At 41.1% G+C, this 22,863-nt stretch overlaps 1 protein-coding gene across 2 annotated transcripts in view; it reads right to left on the bottom strand.

The window, feature by feature from the left end:
* Nucleotides 1-22,863, bottom strand: part of PRKG1 (protein kinase cGMP-dependent 1) — a 1,391,770-nt gene that overhangs the window by 391,739 nt on the left and 977,168 nt on the right. The window lies entirely within an intron of this gene.

The raw sequence follows: 22,863 nt of genomic DNA, 5'->3' as shown, positions 1-22,863 counted from the left end.
TGCACGAACAAGGCGGCACCACCTGTCCCCTTGAAAGGGCCTTCTTCCGGGAAAGGATCCCTGTGGGCCACGTCCTCCACCAGCCTGACTTGGTAGAGAGGTGGATTGAACAACCTTAGGAAACGTCAGAAAGGTAAAGCCCCAGGGTTCTGAAACCCAGTCAGGGCCATCTCCGGATGGAAGAGGAGACTGATCACCTCCCAAAATCTTGAGATTCGAGATTTCAGGATAGGGCAGTCCCTTGGATGGGACTGTGTAAACTCTGAGTGATTGAGTGAATGAATGTGGACTGAAAGCCTTGCCTCAGCTGATCCAATCTGTGGCTCCACAGCCTGCGCTACGAAGTCCGAGTGGGCCCCAACCTGTACTCCACGGCAACGTCATATGGCATAACAGCTAATCCAGACCCTACACGGACACCTTAGCTAAGACGAGCCTAAATTCTCGCGAGAGATGTGGACAGGTGGGCATCTGAGTGGCTTCGTGAGAGGCCCCTCCTTTGTTTGTCCTGCAACACCGGTTCAGGGATGGGATCATCACAGTCCAAAAGCACAGTCTTAGGGTATATGTTAAAAAACTTCAAGAAAGGTTTTTCTGGGGATTATGGTGTCTGTATGTCCTCCGGAACTCTCCGGACCTTGTGTGAATTGGAGTGACACACGTTTGGTGTAGACTGGTCCTCAGAAGGAACCCTAGATGTAACCAAAGTTCGTGCAGTTTGGCAGGCAGTCCCTGAGAGCCCGGCCACCCTGATCAGTTTCTCTACATTGACTCCTGGTTAAGAATTGCCCAAACCCTGCCCCATTAGGTTCGATTCTGTGTTGAAAGGCAGGGTCAGAGCAGGGTCCTAGTAGCTCAAGTGGCCAGACCTCGAAAGCCTGTTATTCTACCAGGACCTCTGGAGGAAGACACTTTACCTTCCCACCCCTCCCCATCCCCCACCCCAGTATGTTCCAGTAGTTCCAGGGCATCTCCCTGCCCTGGAGCCTCCACAGGCAGATCTCCCAGAGACTCCTCCACCTTCAGTTTCCCCGCACCCATCAGCCTCCCCCAAGGGGGGATCCTGAGACCTCTTTGGTGAGAAAACTTAGTCTACACAGCCTGCACTTCAGATGCCCCTCCGTGAAACACAGAGCCCAGCCCAGATCAGTGCAGACGGGACTGTCCAACCCGGGAGGCCAATCCTGTTTTATCAGCCTTTCACAACTGCAGATCTTTTAAACTGGAAGCACCACACCCCTTCATATTCAGAAAAGCCTCAGGCTCTTATCGACCTCATGGAGTTCATTTTCCAAACCCACCGCCCATTTGGGATGATTGCCGCCAACTCCTCCTAACCCTGTTCAATACGGAGGAGACACAGGATCCGCAGAGGCCAGAAAGTGGGTGTAAGAACAGGCCCCGCAGGTGTCTTGGAGCCAGAGGAAGGGGCCCAAGAGGCGGCACCAGAAGCCCAGCTGGTTTGGGACTTTCACACAGATCAGGGGCGGCTGCCCTTCAGCGGGATCAAGAAGCCCTCCTCAGGGGGTACGGGAAGGAGCGAGGCAGCCCACAAACATGTCCAAACCAGGCTCTGTCACTCAAAGGCCTGAAGAAGATCCAAGAAATTTTTATAAGCAACTTTACAAAGGCTTCCAGATTTACACCGCCTTCGACACAGAAGACCCAGAGAGCCAGAGAATGGTCAAGGCAGCTTTCGACGTCCAGGCGGCACTGGACATCACACAAAAACTTACAAAACTGCTGAGGGGGACGCAAAAACCAAACGAAACAGCAGGTCTTCCTGTTAGCAGCAGCCTTAAAAATCCAGTCCCAACCAATCGAGAAAGGCCACCCCGAAAAGGGGGGAACACTTCACCCTGAAACTCCCCACTGCTGCCAGTACCACCTGGGGCCACCTGGTTTCCATGTCCGAATTTTAAGGACTCAATTAACTGGACTCAGCTCCTCAGAACTTAAAACCAAAAAACTCCCCCACCTCTTTTCCTAAATCCTGCCACTTTCCTGCCAAAGGAAAGAGGAACTCCTGGGGGCAACTGCGCAAAAGTGACAAGAAGGTGTGTACCAGCCACCCCAGCCTCCAGGACAGGCCATTTCCTTGCCCAGATGAAACCCTGTTCACAAAAGGCACCTGTTTTGTCAGAAATGAGGAGAGGCTTACTAAGGGTACACTCGCCGCAGCTAAATAAGTAGTGAAGGCGGCTCCCCTACCTAGGGGGTGGTCTGCTCAGCAAGTGAACTCTGGACACTGATTCAAACCCTACAACTGGCCACTGGGTAAACGGTGAACATTTGCACTAACTCTGCCTATGCATTCACTGCTGTACACATCCATGGAGCAATTTGTAAGGAGAAAGGACTCCTGACTGCAGGAAAATAAAAATGAAAATCCTTCAACTGATGAAGGCCATCTGGAGGCCAGGCAGGGTCGCTGTCATGCGCTGTTGGGAGCATCAGAGGAAAAGGGATGCAGTTGCTGGGGAAAATGCACTGCCCGATGGGGCGGCTCGACAGGCAACCAAGGGGGGCCTCGAGCTGCAGCCCCACCACTGGTGCCTCACCTGTCCCTTTTAAAACAAGGCATTGAAAGACTGAACTGTACCCAGGGGAAGCAGGAATAGGTGAGGAAGGGGAGGGACACCAGACCCCAGAGGGGGGCTGGCTACTCCCGGATGGCCAGGTCTTCATCCCAGAGGGGGCCACCTACACGATTGTTCAACAATGCCACCAGCTCACCCACTTTGGAAAAAAAACTGCTTTACAGGCCCTGCTCAGAAAATATTGCTACATTGCCCAGATGGCCTCGCTCTGCACCACTGTTGGCAGCGGGTGTTAAACCTGCACTGAGAGCAACCCCTCCCAGGATCTCCAGGCCCCAGCCAGCATCCAACACACACAAACTGCCCCTTTTAAAAACTTTTTTTTTTTTTTTTTTTTTTTTTGCTTTTCTTTTTTTTTTAATTTTTTTATTTTTTATTGACTTTGTAATAATATTACATTAAAAATATATATGTGAGGTCCCATTCAACCCCACCCCCCCACCCCCCCTCTCCCCCCCCCCAACAACACTCGTTCCCATCATCATGACACATCCATTGGATTTGGTAAGTACATCTTTGGGCACCTCTGCACCTCATATACATTGGTTCACTGACTTCGCAGAAGTGAAACCAGGTCAAAGGTATAGGTGCTTATCAGTAATAATGTGCATCTCCTCTGGCTGGGTCAAGACCTTTCCCACCCGCACTGAAAGGCAAAATGTAACTAAAGCTTTGTTCCGAGAAATAGTTCCCCAGCACAGGACACCTTTATCCATAAGTAGCAACAATGGCCCAGCTCTTGGGTCAGCTGTCGTCCAAGAGCTAGCAAAATGTTAAGAATTAAGTAAAACCTCCACACAGCATATAGGCCCCAAAGCTCAGGGAAAGTAAAACGCATAAATCAAACCCTGAAAACCACCCTAGCCAAGGTCTGTAAAAAATAAAAATAAAAAACTGGCCTCCTGTGAGTAAATCTACTCCCATTAACCCTCCTTAAAGTCAGACTGCACCCCGGACCCTAAGGCTTTTTACCTTTTGAAGTTTTGTTTAAACAGCCACCCCCAATTATTCAAACCTTCAAGGAAAATCTCAGGCTCCTAGGAAAAACTGGCCAGGATTCTATCCTCCAATAGTTTAAAAACCCTAGCCCAAATACAAAAAACTGTCCTGTCTCGGGATCACATCCCATTAGGAAACCTAATTTGGGTAAAAAAAAAAAAAAAACAATAATAATAACAAAAAGTAATTTTATAACAAGGAAGCTTGTTGGCAGCCAGCCTCTCTGCCAACTTGTTTCTAAAAGACTTTCTTGTGTTGCATGCCAATAGGTATTTAGAATAAACAGTTATATTTGCATATAACCAAACTGAATCATTATTTTGACAAGTTTATTTAGTGTTGATGGTAATTGTATGTTGTAAGATGTTTGCTTGGAGACAGTTTCCAAAATCATTTTGCTAACTTACGTATGTAGGGTGTATAGAATGTGTTTGTATTATTACAGAAACAGAAAATAATTTTGTCCTAAGATAAAATGATTGGTTATTAAGAAAGAGTAAAATGTGAAACAAAACCTGAATGAATACAGAAAGTGCAGGTTTGTAAAAAGGAATTTTTATGGTTAAAGCTAAGTAGGATTTAATGGGTCTATCTATAAAATTTTAAAAGTTTTACTATCAAATAGTATACTGATGCAAACTTAAAATTTTGTTCTTTCTCTGTTAGTGTGACAAGGATTCTCAAAGTCATTGGTCTGTTTTAGTAAATGTTTATAAAGAGTTCTTCTCCTGAATAATCAGTATATAAGAAGGGTCTGTTTTATCAAAATAGCTTCTTGTACTTTAACCTTATCATTTCCTTGGTTTTCTAAGAAGAAAAGGTCTCATCTCTTTTTAAGGAACATAATGTTCAAATCTGCTTTCTCAAATTCAGATCCTGAAAAGTATCTTTTTTATTTCAAACTATTGCAAAAGATTTGTTCATTTCCTTTAATATGTTACAAGTTGAATGGAAAGTGTTTAAAAGTGTTATAAAATTGAAAAGATTGTTTGGCCCTCTGTTAATTAAAGTTGTATGAGTAGGGGGCTCATATGAATACTTAAAGAGTGTGTAAAATTCCCAGAAATCTACAGTGTTTCAGCATAGTTTTAGACAGAGGTACAATGTTGTTAATCATGGTTGTAATTATTTAGTATGTGTCACAAAAACTGGAAAAGAGCTCCTCCAACCCACCTGGACAGGCCCACATACTGTTATCCTTGTAACCCCCACTGCTCTCAGAGTTTCAGGTATTGGCCCTTGGATACATCACACTAGAGTTAAAAGGGCACACTCCAACAAGAAACAAAACAACTGGACAGCTCACCCTGTACCTGACTGTCCCTTGAAAATCCGAATTGCCCAGAGCCCCTGAGAATCGCCATCACCTGACTAGTTAAACTCCTTTTTCCTTTAGTTCCTACTCCTCTTTGGACTGCTCATCTTGCTTTTTGGGACTGGACTGGCAGCTACAGCTCCCAGAGACTGAAGTGTAGCTGAAATGACACTAATCTTAATAGTGTACGCGTGTCTTGTAGAATGCTTTGCTACCTTAAGTTGTTTTTCCACTTAGCATAAGTGATGCCCTATAAAGAGCAAAATATCTAACAAGTCACTCCTGCCCCCGCTTCTGTGGATCAGCCTGTGAAGGCATGGCCTTGCAGAAGAATATCAAATAACTCCTACCCCTGTTTCTATAAATCAGCCTGTGAAAACACGGCCTAGTAGAAAGATAGCAGACAAGTGACTTCACACCACCCCCTTCTGTAAATCAGCCCGCAAACTTGCAGCTGCATTCTGCCTCTCTAACCCTCTGCTTGCAAAATTTCACCTGGCAACCCATTAGCCAATGAACAAAAGTTATGCTGATCCCACCTGAAATCCTATATAAACCTATGAAAACTGAAAAACGGGGCTCAGAATTTGGAGAGTGACTCTCCTCTGGGCCCCCGCGTAATAAAACTGTTCATCCACCTTTCTGGAGTGCCGGGTTGTGAGCTTCTATGGTCCAGAACTCCTGGCTTTGCTGTAACAGTGTCTTTTCTCTGTGAGTCCCAGTCCACCCTGGGGGTGGCACGGTCAACACCTTAATCATTGTATAATCAAGCAAACTTCTGAATCCAATATAATCTAATAAGCCCTGAGGAAAAGGCCAGTTCACAGACATAATTATGTAACTTAACCCCCACAGCAATACTACAAAGGGCAGAAACTGTTATAATGCCCCAATTTACAAACGAGACACAGATGGATTAAGTAATTTGTCCAAAATCTAATTGTTTTTAAGAAAGGGCACTCCCAGTGCACTTAACACTTAAACAATACTGTCTACTAAGTTAAAAAAGAATCCAATACCCTCCCATACTAATCTCCACAGTAAATTTCTAGGCTATGGCAACTGATTTCTTATACTATTTTCAGAAATATTGCCTGGATTCCACCACATCCCCACTACCTATACTTCTAGAATGTGTTTCTTTTTTATTGTGAGCAAAACTGTACATTCCTTTTTCTGTTACCTCATCTTTGTGGATTCCACACAGTGTTAAGATATTTTGGATCCTTGTTTGTCATTCAGCTCAAAGGAGGCAAGTTGAGGGAAAACGAAAGATGTAAATATGCTGTAATACATGGAAAAGACTATACATGTAAGTGAAAATGGAATTTAAGAGGTGGAAAGTTCAGGGTGAGCTAGAATTGCCCAGGGAAGTCTTCTTGGAAGAGGTAAAGTAATTTAGAACTTGTTAACATTCTTCAAATTGTCTCAATGGGTGGAGACCCATACAATAACCAAAAGAATATTGAATTCCCATCCTGGGTAGTCCTTCCACATTTTCTAATAGAATGGCAAGAATTCCCTGAGTACAAGGGCAGTGCATAGTGAAGGAAGACAATTACAACAGGCCCTTGACATTGATGATTGTACTTATAAACATTTTCTTGTGAAATTGAAACAGCCTAGTAGTATATATTACCTAAGAGTTACCAACTGAAAGCCTCCTTGTTGCTCAAATGTTGCTTCTCTCTAAGCCAAACTCAACATATAAACATACTACCTTCCCCCTGGTGTGAGACATGACTCCTGGGGATAAGCCTCCCTGGCTCTGAGGGATTATAACCAAATGCCAACCAGCAATGCATCTGAAAAAAGACCTTGGCCAAAAGGGGAAATATTAAATACAAATGACTTTTATAGCTAAGATTTCAAAGTGAATCAGGAGATCATTCCATAGGTTATGCTTATGCACATCTCAGCAGTATCTCATTGACTGCCACAGTAAACAATACCTCAAGCAGTGGGCTCCTGAGGGCTCTAGAGACATCAAGAAACTATAAGCAGGGCAGACAGCTCAGGGATTCAACACCCTGTCAGAAGACCTTACTCTGGAGTTTATGCTTCCTAGTGTAACAGTTAGATTCATTTATAGTTTCCCTACACATGGCTCTTCTGCACCTTTTATTTGAACCTATAATTAGCACAATACATGTTAAGTATATGTCCCAGAGACTTAAATCTTTGGTCCGTTCATGTGCCAGTTGAACCCTGACTCTCAGGAGAATTGCAACACCTACTCTCCAGTTCACTGGATTCAGCCAGGACAACTAATAAGTAGATGATGATGAACAATGCCCATCCCAAGGAACATGAGTATCTGCAACAGCAAGCAAGATAGTTACATCTATCAGCCCCATGGGATCTAATCCCCCTCTCAGTTAGAAACAGAGTGGGCACCACTATCCCCAAATCTTAAAGATTGGGAAATGAACAATGGACTAGAATAGACTTAATAGTCTATTATAGACTTATTATTTTTCTAGCAATGGAAGAACTTTTATCATTGATATAAAGGCAGTGGCCACCAGAGGTTCTGAGGGGAGAGAGAGGAAGGATAGGTGTAATATGGGGACATTTTCAGGACATTGGAATTGTCCTACATGACCTTGCAATGACAGATACAGGCCATCATGTATTTTTGTCAAAGCCTACAAAATTGTGCAGAATAGAGTGTAAACTAGAATGTAAACTATAGTCCACAGTTAGTAGCAATGCTTCAATATGTGTTCATCATTTGTAACAAATGTACTACACTAATGAAGGATGTTGTTAAAGTGGGAAAGTATGGGAGAGGGGACATATAGGAATCCCCTACATTTTTTCTGTAACATTTATGTAATCTAATGTTTCTTTGAAAAAAAAAAGGAAGAAAAGAAACATACTTTCTTTGGAGCCTAGGAAAGCCAGGTCAAAATCAATATCTCAATACCTAGGCAGCTGGACCTTTATACTGTTTTTTCATTGGACCAGGGCCTTGACATCCTCTTCCCACCTCTTCACTTCCCTTTCATCTGGCTGAAACTAGCTCAGCTTTTAAATCTCAGCGTAATGTCACTTTCCCCAAAGAGCCTTCTCTAATTTCTCTAGACAGAGTGGGACCTCATAGCACCCTCCATTTTCCCCAATCTGAGAATTTTACACTCTGTAATATAATTATGAGTTAATGTATATGGGTTTCCCACTAGAAACATAAAGTTCCTTAAGCAGGACCAGCAGCTAAATAAATGATTCTGGAAGGCAGACTGGTCACTGTTCTAGCGACTAGATAAATACTGCTCTGAGTTTATTAGGGAAATGATCACAGTGGCAAAGGAATATAAGCACAAGAAGGTAAATCTATAGCATTGCTGCAAGCTAAATCTGGAAAAACAAAATAGACCAAATCCTCCTCCCCCCCAAATTCTTCATTCTTAATATTTGCACAATCGGATACCATTGATTAATCCCAATTATTATACTTCTGTGAAACTAACCTATCTTTCCACTTCCTTTCTTGATTAGGGAAAAAAAAATCTTTTTCAACTCTAAAGAAACTTTTCAAGTTACATTGTTTGAGATAAATTCAATACCTTATGCTAATTGTGTGTGTTTATTAGAAAAGCATGGACTTAAACTGCATATTTGCTCATGGAGTATTAAAATTATCATGCCATTTGGCAATTTCTCAATATAATGAAGATCAGTGATATTTTTATTTGTCATGGGCCCTATAAATTAGCTAAGCAGTCAAAACACTAAATTTACCTTTGCATTCTGCCTTGCTTCAGCTCATATTTTCTAAGCATGTACCGGTAACATAAAAACACATCCTGATTCTGCTTGATCACATTATTCAGTGGATCTTCAGCAAAGGTTGGGGCTAAATGTAAGGAAGAATCTATAGCTATAGATTCTAAATGCTTTTATATCAAGTTCTAGATCTAGATGCATCTTTTTTCTTTAGAAAGAGAGAAAAATCCCCACCTCTAAACCTTCATTTAATGTTTTCCTTCTGCCAGTGGCACCTTTCTTCCTGTATCTTCTCTGTCCATTCCCATCCTTCTCCCAGAAAATTCTACTTATCATTCAATTTTCAGCTTAACTGACACCTGTGTCAGCAAGACCTAAAGAGAACATTTCACCCCACAACATTAGTAGACCCTGATTAGGGCCCCAAGGACACATTCTCCTTAAAATTCTATACCTTTCCTACATTGAAATTATTAGTTAAACTTGAATCAAATTCCATATATACTTCTATTTGTAACAACTTGAGATATAATCCACACATCATAAAATTTACCCAATTAAAGTGAACAATTCAATAGTTTTTAGCATATTCAGAGTTGTGCAACCATCATCACAAAGCTGTACGACTGTCAGCATATCTCATTTGAGAACATTTTCATCATCCCCAAAATAAACTCCATACCTGTTAGTATTACTCCCATTCCTCCACACTCAGTCATATTAACCACTAATTCACTTTCCTTCCATAGAGAAGGTATTTGCCTTTTCTGGGTTTTTTATATAAATGGAATCATACAATGTGTGGTCTTTGTTGACTTGCTTTTTTTATATAGCCTAATGCTTTCAAGATCATTCATGTTGTGGCATATATTAGTACTTTCTCCCTTTTTATAGCCAAATAATACACAAATATACCATGTTTTATTTATCCATTCACCAGTGGATGGGCATTTGAGTTGTTTCTAATTTTTGGCTACTATGAATCAAGCTATGAGGAAAATTCATGTACAAGTTTTTGCATGGACATAATTTTCAAATTTTGGTTATATACATAGGAGTGGAATTTCTGGGTCATACAGTAACCCTATGTTTAATATTTTGAGCAATTACCAAAATTTTCCAAAGAGATTTTACCATTTTACAGTCCCACCAGGAATGTATGAGGGTTCCGATTTCTCCACATCCTTGCCAAGCTTCTAATTGTTTCTCTTTTTTATTATAGCATTCCTAATGGGTACAAAGTGGTATCTCTTTATAGTTTTGATTTGCAGTTCTCTAATGATAAATGATGTTGGTAATATTTTCATGAGCTTATTGGCTATTAGTATATCTTCTTTGGGGAAATGTTTATTTAGATCACTTGCCTATTTTAAATTAAATTATTTATATTTTTGCTATTGAATTGCAAGTATTCCTTATATATTCTGAATACAAGTCCCTTATATATTTTTGATTTGCGAACATTTTCTCCTATTCCATATTTATTTCTGTAATACTATAAAATATGGAAATATTAATTTTAACTGAGGGTTTTGTCCTTACCTTTGATCTCTTCTCCTTGTCTGTTTGCTCCATACCCGACCACAACAGACACATAGACACACACAGACACATGCACACATATCGCTTCTACCTTAGTACCCTCAAGGGAAGCCAATTGTCCCATGGAAAGGAACAGCCGAAAGAACTCAGGGAGAACACAAGAGAGGCAAATTTCCGAACTTAGAGTTCTTTAGACTAAAGCAATTGAGAAAGAACAGATTCTTTGAATTCCCTCCAGCTTGAATTTGAATAGCAAGAGCCAAAGCCAAAGGAAAGGAACACAAAGTTTAATCAGAAACAAAAGATTTCAAAGATAACTAATAATATTCTCATCTAGCCTACCAATTTCTTTCCTGAAGAGTCTAGGCCTGTTTAGAAAAATAGAAAAAGAGTTTTGGAGCAAAGGCAAGACTTCTTCCATGTATCACTCACAATTGGAGAAAATGGAAAGGAAACTGGGAAGATGATAAAACTAGGTGATAATACTGAGGAACAGTTGCATGGCTAAAACAACCAAAAAATTAATCAGCCCTGCTGGACCTTGCACCAAGGGGGAAGCCTCTGTTACATTGTCATTATTCCAGATGGGCCCTGTGTAGCTGATATTTGCTTCTTATCACATCATCGAGCAATGGTGAGTTGAAAAATGCTTGTTCTCCCTGCCTTTTTTCTGTCTCTCTATTTTTACTTTCTCATCATGTCTCTCTTAATAATTCAAGGAGTCTGAGGAATGTCATTTGTCCAACCTGTTCAGGGTCATAATGATATAAATATCCAATAAACATAAATAAATGTGCTATTCAGGGACACAAACCAGAATAACCCATTATTCAGGCTCAAATATGTGCAGGATCCAATCATGCAGAGTTGCAGATCCAAAGATAGAGAGAGCTTCTTAAAGAGTTGTTGAAGCAAAGACATTTTTTATTCCAAGAAAATCAAATCCGTCGTCTTCTTTTCTTTATTAGAGAAGTTATGGGTTTACAGAACAATCATGCATAACAAATCCAGTATTTTAAAGAAAACTGGACCTGAAACAGACTTCAATATAAGCAAAAGTGTGTTTTTGATATGCTTTGTTTTCCATCTAAAAATCGGGAGAACTAAATAGCACCCATGCCCCACAGAGGTACAAAAACAAAACTAACACTACAATAGGTAGAGAAAAGGGAATGTGACTTCATTTGGTTCTTCAATCTGGCACGTTGAATAAAGTATAATTTTTTCCTCAACTTATCTAAATTTTTATATTCCCACTGTTGTAAGCATAACCCCTACTCAAATTAATTTTCAAGTACCCTTTGTGACATCTGTGCTTGTTCTCTATGAGAAATCGTTTTTGTCTTTTTCCTTTAAAGATGTCACCACATCTAAATCAAGAGGTGGTTTAGATTCCACATGGCTGATGGATGTGATTCTCCTGCTTGCAGTTAGTAGACACTCTTGGTTCCCTGGTATGGTAGCTGACCATCCTCACCCCCGTGTCAGCTGACCTGGGTAAAGTCCAATGAACCAGACAGTAGGTGCTGCAACTCTGCGGAGGCTCAGGGCCCAGCAGGCACAAGTCTCCTGAGTATACACCAATCCCAGCATCAACCGCAGGTTCAGTAAAAGTGACAGAAGAGGCATGTGTAGAAAGGTCATATCTGAGTCCACCTCCATCACACTCAGGGGCACAAATTCCAAAGGAGGGCCCACTGGCAATGCACTGAACTCCAGAGCCATCTGCCATGACCATAGAACCTGTGTAGCGGTAGCCCTCAGGAGCACCACTACCTGGGGTTGTATCTACTTTGGCTGTCTCTGAGATCCTGCTGAGATGTGCATAAGCACAATCCAACCTCTTATATTTTTTAATGTAGCAATTTTTGAGATCTATATATCTTTAAAAAAAAAGACAAATAAAAATTTTAAAAAGGAATGATAAAAATAAAAATAAGAATATATATTGAATAATCAAATGTCATATCCTGCCTCAAGTTCAAAAGTATACATTAAATTGAATATAAAAATTTATATATTAAAAAAAGATGTCGCCACAACCCATACATTTGGATATATAATAAATACTGGGTTTATATACAATGGCTTATCCATGGTGTTTGGGTAGGTGATAATTGAAGGGTTTATTTCTCAGCTGGAGATTAGCTAGGAGTTGGTCAATCCATTTGAAAAAAAGATAGTTCATCTATAGAAACTAATCACAGTGTTCATGAAGGAAGAAGGAAAAGTGCATTAGCTAGTTATAGTAAGAAGGAAGAGATCAGTATATACCTTATAATTTCACAGTTTTCATTTATTCACAGGTTATTTGCTAGACTCTCAGAAGAGATTCATATCCTTGATTAATTACTTCAAATGCACCTTTTCACTGTGAGATTTGGGGTAATAAAGAGGTTAATGAAACCAGTTTATAGAATCAGAACTTTTTATTCCCTACATACACCTAAAATTTCCCTCTAATTTATTTTACAAACATTAAAATGGCTTCTCTAGCAACTGAATCTGGAACTCCTAAAATGATCTCTGTTATTTCTTAAGACTTAATTTGAGTCAGGAATGGTTTAAGAAGAACATATTGCTGTGATAATGAAGGTGAATAATTAAAAATCAAGTAAATTATTTAAACTTCTCTTGTAAACACAACCTGGAAAAATGTTGGGATTATTGTGTCCAGTCTGGATAGGCCTTTCACCAAGAAACGCTTTATGCCTCTAAGCATATGCTACTTCTCAGAGGGACTTGAGAAAACTCAGATGTTTCTGGAAAAGGCATGAGAGCTTCACTATGCAAAGGAGGACGGCTCTGCTACATGATATAAAGGAAAGAGGGAAAAGAGGCACCAAATTACAACAGTTGGAACAAGGGCCTTAGTTTCTGTTTTCTAATCTTATAGGCAGTAACACAGTGGAGAAATGCACACTAGAAAAGAGAGTGGGAGGAGGGAAGTGGGGGGTGGGCAATGACAGAAAAGACTCACATTAAAAAAAACATCCAGCTCCAGATGGGATGCCCCAAGTATGGTAAATTTGTTCTCTAATCACATCTACCCTCCTAAATTACTTTCGCAATACTATTATATTCACTCCTTTCTCTCTAGTTATTGTTTATTTCTCTCAGTCTCTTCATCCCCTGTCCCTATTTGTTCTTTTTCTCTTTACCATGGAAATATTGTTTCACAATGAAAATAAGAATAAAACAGATACAATACAAAAACCCATCCACAATTGACCTTGACCAAAGGGAGAAGCATTAAATAAAAAAGAGTTTGTATGGCTAAGAGATTTCAAAGTGAGTCGAGAGGTCACTCTCAAGATTATGTTTACCCAGGTCTCAGGAATTTCTCACTCACTGCCACAGTAAACAAAAGTTCAAACAAAAGTGTTCCTGAGGACCCTAGGACATCTGGACACTGTAGCAAGGCACACAGCTGCATGAACCTAACACCCCTTCAGGGGCTGTAATTAGGAATATAAGATAATTTATGTCCCCAATACAATAGAGATAGAGTCATTTAAAAATTCCCTACTTGTGATTCTTCTATTCTTTTTATATGGACTTATAATTATACTATACCCATTGTAGCAGTTTGGGATTATTTATAAATTCCAGAAATAGAGATTGGGTTATGTTTGTAAATTGGTCTGTTTCTCTGGGTACGTTAGATTGTATTGGATTCAGAGGTTTCACTCTTACTTGATTAAATTATGATTAAGGCTTTGATTGGGCCATGTCAGTAAGATGTCCCCTTGGTGGACAGGGACTCACAGAGGAAACAGGGCTGAGGAGTTAGTTGGAGTTTTGAGCTGGAGCCCTGGGAAGTAAACACAGAGGAGAGGAACACAGAGGGCTAGAGACAGCAGAGGCCCCAAGAAGAGAGAGTCTGACAGTCTATAGCTGACCTTGTAGAGAGAACAGATCAGCTGAGCCCAGAGATGAACAAGCCTTGGGAGAGAGATGAGACTTATCCCAGGCTATGGCTGATTTTGGAAGAAGCTGGGACCACAGAGCATTAAGAGGAAGAGGGAGGCTCAACACTTGCAGGCATCAGCAGTCATTTTGCTCCAACATGTAACAACAGACTTTGGTGAGAGAAGAAACTTACACTTTATGGCCTGGTAACTGTAAGCTTCTACTCCACGTAAATACCCTTTATAAAAGCCAGCAGATTTCTGGTACTTTACATCAGCATTGGCTGACTAATACACCTGTTAAATATATGTCCTAGAGATTTAAATTTTTGGACTGTTCATATGCCAGATGAGCCCTGAATCCTAGCAGAGTTGTGGCCATTTCTTCAGACTTGCCCTGGACAACTAACAAAATAATGATAGACAAGCCCCATCCCCCAAAACAGAGCATCTACAACTGCAAGCAAACAGTTCCTTCCATCTGCCCCATAATATCTAAGCCCCCTCTCAATCTAAAGCAGTCAGAATGGACATCATCCCCAATTCTTCAAGATTAAGGAATGAATGAACATAAGGGGGTAGAGGTTCATGGACCAATGTAGACTGATTGTTATTGTAGGTATTATCACGTGATAATGGAAGAACTTGTAACATTGATATAAAGCTGGTCGTTTTGGTTACCAGAGGTTCAGAGGGGTAGGAAAGGTATGAATAGGTGGAATGCAGGGCATTTTTAGGGCATTGGAATTGGATGACAGATACATGGCATTATACATTTGTCAAAGCCTCTAAAACTGTACAGCACAAGGTAAAAACCATAAATTATAGAGCTTGATTTGTAGTAGTGCTTCAATTTTGCTTATCAATTGTAACAAAGGTACCTCTCTAATGTAAGATGTGAATAATAGGGGAAACTCCGTATGTGGGTGGGTGGGGGTAATATGGGAATCCCCTATATTTTTTATGTAACTTTTCTATAATCTCAGACTCTTCTACAAACAAAGTTTATAATGATTTAAAAAACAAAAAACAAAAAAACCTATCCATCGTTTCCTGTTTATTTTGCAGTAAACTTCTAACATGGCTGTCCTCTTATAATCCATTCTTCTCACAGTAACCAGATAGATATTATACATACATGACTCAGAGCACGACACTTTACTACTTACAGCCCTCCAGATCTTCCCATTGCACTTAGAATAGTCAAGCTACTTATCGTGATCAGCAAAACCCTCTGCTATCTGACTTTGCCTGTTTCACTCTAACTTCATCCCACCTGGCTATGCCCCCTCCATAACTTATTTCTGTTCCTTAAAGACAGCAAACTCATTTCTACCTTGGGATTTTTGCACTACCGTTTCTCTCTGCCTGGTATACATTACACCTCTTAGATGCATTTTCATCATTTAGATCTCAGCTTAAATATGTCCTACTCAGAAAGATCTTCCCTTACTAACACAATAGAATAGCCTGAATCAGTCCATGCTATTTCTCCTTCTTACATATGATCTGAATCAGCAAATGGAACACAAGCTCCACAATAGCAGGGCTCTTCTGAATCCCTCGGCCTTGAACAATTCCTGGAAAATGGTAGGTGCTTCATAAATATTTGTCAGGGAAACAAAGCATCAAACCTCTTTGTTGAGGCTGAATATACCACTTTCAAAATAATCTGAGATTATTTCACCTTCTTGTGGATACTTTAGAGAAAGACAACTCAATTATTATGCAAGCATATTTTCCTTTAATGTTTTGAGACACTGGCATTGCTTTTGTTCTTCCAAATTTGCTTCGCTTTGTCCAATACATAATTTAATCTAGTTTCTTATTGTTTGTTTATTCAACTTGAGTTGAACACTTTCATGCACTGCATAGTATATTTATATATCTACTTTGCATTTTGTCTGTTTATTTCATTTTTATGTCTTGAAAACAAATATGTAGGTAATTAATCATCTGTTTCCATTTTTACTCAACATTGTATAGACCCTTCTATGACTCACAGAACCCAAACATAGATTAAGGCATCTTCTGATTAGAAAATCTGACTTGAAATACTAAAATATTTCTTTGGTCAGAATTATTTATAGAGTTACGGTTATTGTTCTGCAAAGCATAACAAATGCTTCCACAGCTGTGGAAAAGAAAGACAAACATCAAAGGATTTCATAGACTCATTTTTTAAAATTCTTTTTATTCTTTGAGGGGATTGATTGGGGCTAGCACATTTGTGCCTTAGTTGAATTTGTTTAGAAAAACTACAACAACAAGAAGACAAAGTCACCAGAGAATCCTTCACTATATTCAACAAGAAAAGCAAAAAGCAAAAGACCAACTAAAAAATCAGCTTTACATTTACAGAGGTTGTAGGTACAGTAGTCAGCACAACCACAGAAAAACAGCCATTTCTTTTTCTCTTGATTTTTGTTTTCATGCTTGAACTTAGGAGTCAAATGTGACAATATTTTGTGTCACTTAGTGGACACATACATAGATGAGGGAGGCCAATAAATGCATAGGAAAACTCACCTCAATAAACCCTGAAATAAGAATTTGTACACATGAACATCTGAGGTTCTGTGGATCATAGAATCACTGGTACAGTTAGTACCTAGAGATAAAATTAGTTTCAGTATCTTTCTAGTTCACTCCTCCCTACTCTGAAGATTCTACACTCTCACAAGAGTAAAAGTAAAATCCATTGATCCTACAACCTCTCCTTGGCCCTGGCTCCCTCCAGGGCTCTTCTCCTTGCTCAGTTTAAATTCCATGGTCAAACGTTTTCATCACTCCCTTGCATGGATCCTCAACTCCTTAGTCCCTCTCTTAATCACTCATTCACTCTTCACAAAATAAATACTGATGTAATCCAATTCTTTGCCTACTTGGAACCTGAATCTAGACAAATAAGTGGGGCTGAAAAATCACACACAACCAAATAAGCTAGTCTCCCTTTAGATTTGTGATCATTAACATCAAACGGGACATTAAGATGCCTGGCAAACATGCAGTATGTCCCTAGTGCATTTACTCTCCCATTTTTCTAGACAATTATCTCAAACCTTCTGTGTTCTCAATCTCCATGAGCATCTGATCTTCCCATCCCTGAACGACTCCCCCAGTCTCCCCTATTTCAATTAATGAGAACTCCATCCTTCTAGTTACTCAAGTCAGAAACCTTGGGGAAAGCAGATATGGTTCAACAGATAGAGCATCCACCTACTATATAGGAGGTCCAAGGGTTCGATACCCAGGGCCTCCTGGCTCATGTGGTGAGCCGGCCCACGTGCAGTGCTACTGCATGCAAGGAGTGCTGGCCTACACAGGAGGCCCCTATGTAAGGGTGCCCCCATGCAAGGAATGCCTCCTGTGCAAGAAGAGCCACCCCAAGCAAAACCGCAGCCTGCCCAGGAATGGTGCTGCACACACGGAGAGCTGACACAGCAAGATGATGCAACAAAAAGAGACACAGATCCCCAGTGCTGCCTGATGAGAATACAAGAGGACACAAAAGAACACACAGTGAATGGACACAGAGAACAGACAACGGGGGGAGGGGGGGGGGCGGATAAATAAATCTTTAAAAAAAAAGAAAAAGAAACCTTGGGTTAAATCTTGAATCCTCTCTTTCTTTCATGCCACCCATCTATTGCACCAAGAAGTCATTTTTAGTCCTCCTTCAAAACACATTCTGAGCCTAAACATTCTCAATCTTCTTTTACCACACTATATAAAGCCACCATCATTTCTTCTCAACACAGAAACCACAGCAGTCCTGTTAAAAAGGTACACCAAAACATTTCATTGTTCTGCTTAGAGCTATCCAATATTTCACTCCATGTAAAAGCCAAAATAATTGCAAGGGTCTTTAGAGTAAAATGAAATGACCACCTATATCGGGCATTGCCAGGAGGGACCCCTTTCTGAGAAAGAATTTTCCAAACGATGAAAGTAATTGACCTGCAAGGACTTTCCAAGAAAATGGAAAAATGGAACATGCCCTACAAAACTGCAGATATCACCTTTAGTGATAAACCAATGTCTGTACAGTAGACATAGCTTATCAGAATGGAGGAGCTACCAATTTAGTTTATGTGAATCTGAACTTTAACGTCAGTTAGTCATTGTAATCCACTCCCTACCCACCCACACACATGCACGTGGCAATTCCCTAAGTGCCTTTATAAGCTGTGACCAGATGACTATTGAGACTCCCCCAGACTCCCCCAGTTTGAGCTCTTCCTGCTTGAGCTGTTTGTCCTTCAAAACCCCTGCAACTCTGAATACTCTGGTCCTTCCTGACCTGTCCCTAAAACACTGCTCTGTTCCTTCCTCTGATCCCTTACTGCAGTCCTGTCACCCTGCCCACTGGCTACTCCAACTCCTTAGCCACACTCTTCTTAGAGCTTTTGCATAGGCTCTCCCTCACCTCCTCCCAAGACTTTAATCAACTGATGACCCTAGTTATAAATATTAATCCTCAAACTCCACCTCTCCTGCTTAGTTCTCCTTAGCACTTAGCCTGAAAGAGCATTGGAATGAAGTAGTATTCAATAGCTAATTGTATGCAAATCAAAACCACAATGAGATACCATCTTACACCCATAAGATTGGCAGCTATGAAAAAAACAGAAGAATACAAGTGCTGGAGAGGATGTGAAGGAAGGGGAACACTCATCCACTGCTGGTGGGAATGCAGAAGGATCCAACCATTCTGGAGAACAGTATGGCGGTTTCTCAAAAAACTAGCCATAGATTTGCCATATGACCCAGCAATACCACTGCTGGGAATATACCCAGCAGAACTGAAAACAAGAACACAAACCAATATATGTACACCAATGTTCATAGCAGCATTGTTCACTATTGCCAAAAGTTGGAATCAACCCAAATGCCCATCAACAGACGAGTGGATCAATAAAATGTGGTATATACACACAATGGAATACTACTCGGCTGTAAGAACAAACACACTACAAACACATGTGATAACATGGATGAATCTTGAGAACCTTATGTTGAGTGAAGCAACCCAGACATTGAAGGACAAATACTACATGACCTCAATGATATGAAATAAACAAGCTGCCCTAGATAGCAAGAGACTGAACGATAGGCTTGCAGGAAATCGGAGGGTGGACGAAGGATATGAGCCGATGTCTGCAGGGGTGGAATTTAAGACGAGATGGTGGTAAGTATGAACACAAAGAAGAGATAAAAGGGGGGCCAGGGGTTGCCTTTGCTTGGGGCTTTGCGGGTTTGAGGGTGGCTGGGGAGGGACGGCTGGGTAACGTTGCCCAAAAGTGGGGGGAGGGAGGGGTAGCATACGAACCAGGAGAGGGTCAGGTGTTGGTGGAGAGTAAAATGCCGAGAAAATCATATCAAAATATAATAAAGAGGGTTACCTGTTTAGAATGCTCGGAGGGGAGGGTCTGATGCAGGACGGGCTCCTGGGGAATGTCTAAATGCTCATTCTGCCAGAGTGGGTGACATCATGGGGTAGAAACCCAAGTAGTGAGAGTGGGGGTGGACCCACATCCTGGGGAGGACTAATGCCATCCAATAGAGGGAACTGTATCCCTCGAGAGAAAGGGTGGCTCCCAGGGCATTGGGGCAGTTGAGCAAGTTAGGCCCTGAACACTATTCCATCTATCTCTGGAAGTGGCTCCTCAGGAAACGGAGGTTGGCTATCACTGAGGGCACCAAGGTGGAAGGGAAAATGGACGTTAAATGTGTGGAACCAAAGTAAATGGGGGGTAAGAGAGGAGTTTCTTGAGAGTACACAAGGATGGATATAAAACATGTAATATTACACCATAACATATAGGAGATGACAGACTGATAATGTAAACCATAATGTAAAACATAGGATAACTAAAAATGTAAAGAACTGTGTATCCTAAAGTATGCACCATAATGTAAACACAGATGTCACCTTGTTAGAAAGCTAATGTCTCAGACTCTGTACATCACTTTAAGTAAATATGATATGAATAGGGCGTAAGAGTATCACTGTGGAAGGGAAAAGGTTTTCTGGTGGATGTGTGGGAGTGCTGTATATTATATATATACATTGCTGTGGTCTAGGACTCCTGTGAAGAAAAGCTGAATAATTAGGGGGGGGGAAAAAAAAAAAAAAAAAGAAAAAAATAGGATGTGGAATTTTTTCAAGTCAACATTCTTTATCTAAGTTCTTTATCTAACTTTATCCAAGTTCTTTATCTATCCTTTAAACTCATCGCTATATGCCATTCCCTAGTAAGGGACCATGACATTATATTGGGCTTCAAATTTCGGGGAGTTCTGGATCACAGAGTGTTTCAACAATGGCAATGGAGGGATACTGGTATGGGATACCAATGACAGGTGATATATGACTGACAGGGAGTGGTACAGAACATATGTCCAGGGTGCATGGTAATGTTTGGATATACTCATAGTGGCAACAATTAAAAACCACAGTAGGGGGGGTACTGGGTTCCTGGCCAGTGGTGCTCTGTCGTGGTCCCTAGGGGAGCAGCGACAGTCTCCCAGGTACAGTGGTGGGGACCGGGAGGGAGTGAGGGTTCAACAGTGAGCCCCTGATACTAATGACTATGCTTGTGAGCTGATAAACCCAAAATAATAACAAGGCCTAGAGCAACTTTGTGCCTGGGAATTTCCTTCTGTCAGCCTTCATGTTACTCAAATGTGGCCAGTCTCGAAGCCAAACTCAGCATGTAAATGCAATGCCTTCCCCCCAGCGTGGGACATGACACCCGGGGATGAGCCTCCCTGGCAACGAGGGACCACTATCAACTACCAACTGATGATGCAACTGGAAAATGACCTTATACGGAAGGTTCAATGCGGATCAGCAGAATATCCATGTCTACATAAAATACCATGACTTTAAAATGCTGTTTGACCTAAAGTAAGGGGGAAATGGAAAGGAGAAATGAGTTTATATGGCTACGAGTTTCTAAAAAAGAGTCTGGAGGCTGGCAGAAGGTTTGCCCTCATGCACAACTGAGCAGAGTCAGAGAGACAGATAAAGCAGATACAACCCCCAGATATTGGTTCCTTTGAGGGCTAAAGAGACCCATGGGAGTTATGGTCATGGCCGATGGGGTTAACTACCAGGGCAGATGGCCCCTCTTTGGAAATGGTGTTTATGTGTGATGAATCTGGACTCAGATGGGATCTCCCTTCATAAGACTTTCATGCTAATGTGCTGGAGGTGCAGTTAATGTTGGGGTTTAAGATATATTTAGGGGATTTGAATCTCTGGACTGACAATGTGATAGCCAGATCCTGAGCCTCAACAGACTCCAGCACCTACAATCTGATTTATTGGACTTACCACACTCAGCTAAGATGGAGGTGAAGAAGGACAACCACCACACCATGGAGCCTAGAGTGATTACAACTGAAAATGGGAGGATTGCATCCAGCATCCAGGTGGAATCTGAGCCTCCTCTTGACATAAAGGTGCAATGGACACAACCAATCCAGTGTCCACATAGAAGAGGTGGCATTGGATTGGGAAAAGTGGACATAATGGACAAAGGGTATGGGGAAAGGCAGGAAGAGATGAGAGGTGGAGGCGTCTTCGGGACATGGAGCTGCCCTGGATGGTGCTTCAGAGGTAATCACCGGACATTGTAAATCCTCACAGGGCCTACATGATGGAATAGAGGAGAGTATGGGCCATGATGTGAACCAATGTATATGAGGTGCAGAGGTGCCCAAAGATGTACTTACCAAATCCAATGGATGTGTCATGATGATGGGAACGAGTGTTGTTGGGGGGGGGGGAGAGGGGGGGTGGGGGGGTGGGGTTGAACGGGACCTCACATATATATTTTTAATGTAATATTATTACAAAGTCAATAAAAAATAAAAAAAATTAAAAAAAAAAAATAGCTAATTGTATAGGAAATAAAAGCAATCACTATGAAATCTCGATTCTAAGCACCCTGAAAGGCAATGAGGGTGATATATCTGCCCAAAATGTTCAGGTAGGGAAGGACAGCCCTAGGCCACCCTTTACCCCAAGGTTAAATAATTGCATCTCATTTCACTTCTATTTATCCAATTAAGTTCCCTCTGCAAATGAATGTTCCTTAAACACCTGTTAATAAATTCAATCCTGCCCCTCCTCCCCTTTCCCCATGCTCAAAAGATCTCCAAGACTTCCTCTTGTTAGGAGGATGAAATCCAAAGTATCTCCTTGGGCATATATACTAAGCCCTGCAAAATCCCATCTCTGGCACATTCTGCATTCCAGCCACAGGGGCCTATTTTGGCTGTTTTCAACCATTTGATTCGTTCTGCCTCTCACAGTGCTCCTTCATTTCAGCCAACTCCTACTTAGTTTGCAGAGCTTGCCTCATCATATTTCTTCAAAATCTTTCCATGCCCCCCCAGACTATGTTGGTTTCCATAAGCCCGTAAACACTCTTAGCAATTCCTATTTTACTTTTTGCCTTGGAACACATTCAGGTTATTCAATAGTTTATGCAATTGGTGGATTAATATGAATTCCCCCTTTTAAACATAAACTCCATGAAGGCAGGACTCTGTCCATCTCATTTACTGTTATATCTCTAGGCCTGTGATAAGGCCTGCTCAGTAACCATTTGCTAAATAAAAGAAAAAAATGAACAAATCTGCATGGAACGTTTGCCTCACCTGACTTATCTCTGTCTTGTGGGTTTGCCTGGACTGCCTGTCTAGCCTTCTAAATTCCTAAATTCATTTCTTGTTTGTGCGTCTGCTTTATACT

The sequence above is a fragment of the Dasypus novemcinctus genome, chromosome 6 (assembly GCF_030445035.2).
Source record: "Dasypus novemcinctus isolate mDasNov1 chromosome 6, mDasNov1.1.hap2, whole genome shotgun sequence".
Classification (NCBI taxonomy): domain Eukaryota; kingdom Metazoa; phylum Chordata; class Mammalia; order Cingulata; family Dasypodidae; genus Dasypus; species Dasypus novemcinctus.
The sequence above is the reverse complement of the archived record's forward strand: the minus strand, read 5'-3'. Positions and strand labels throughout refer to the sequence as shown.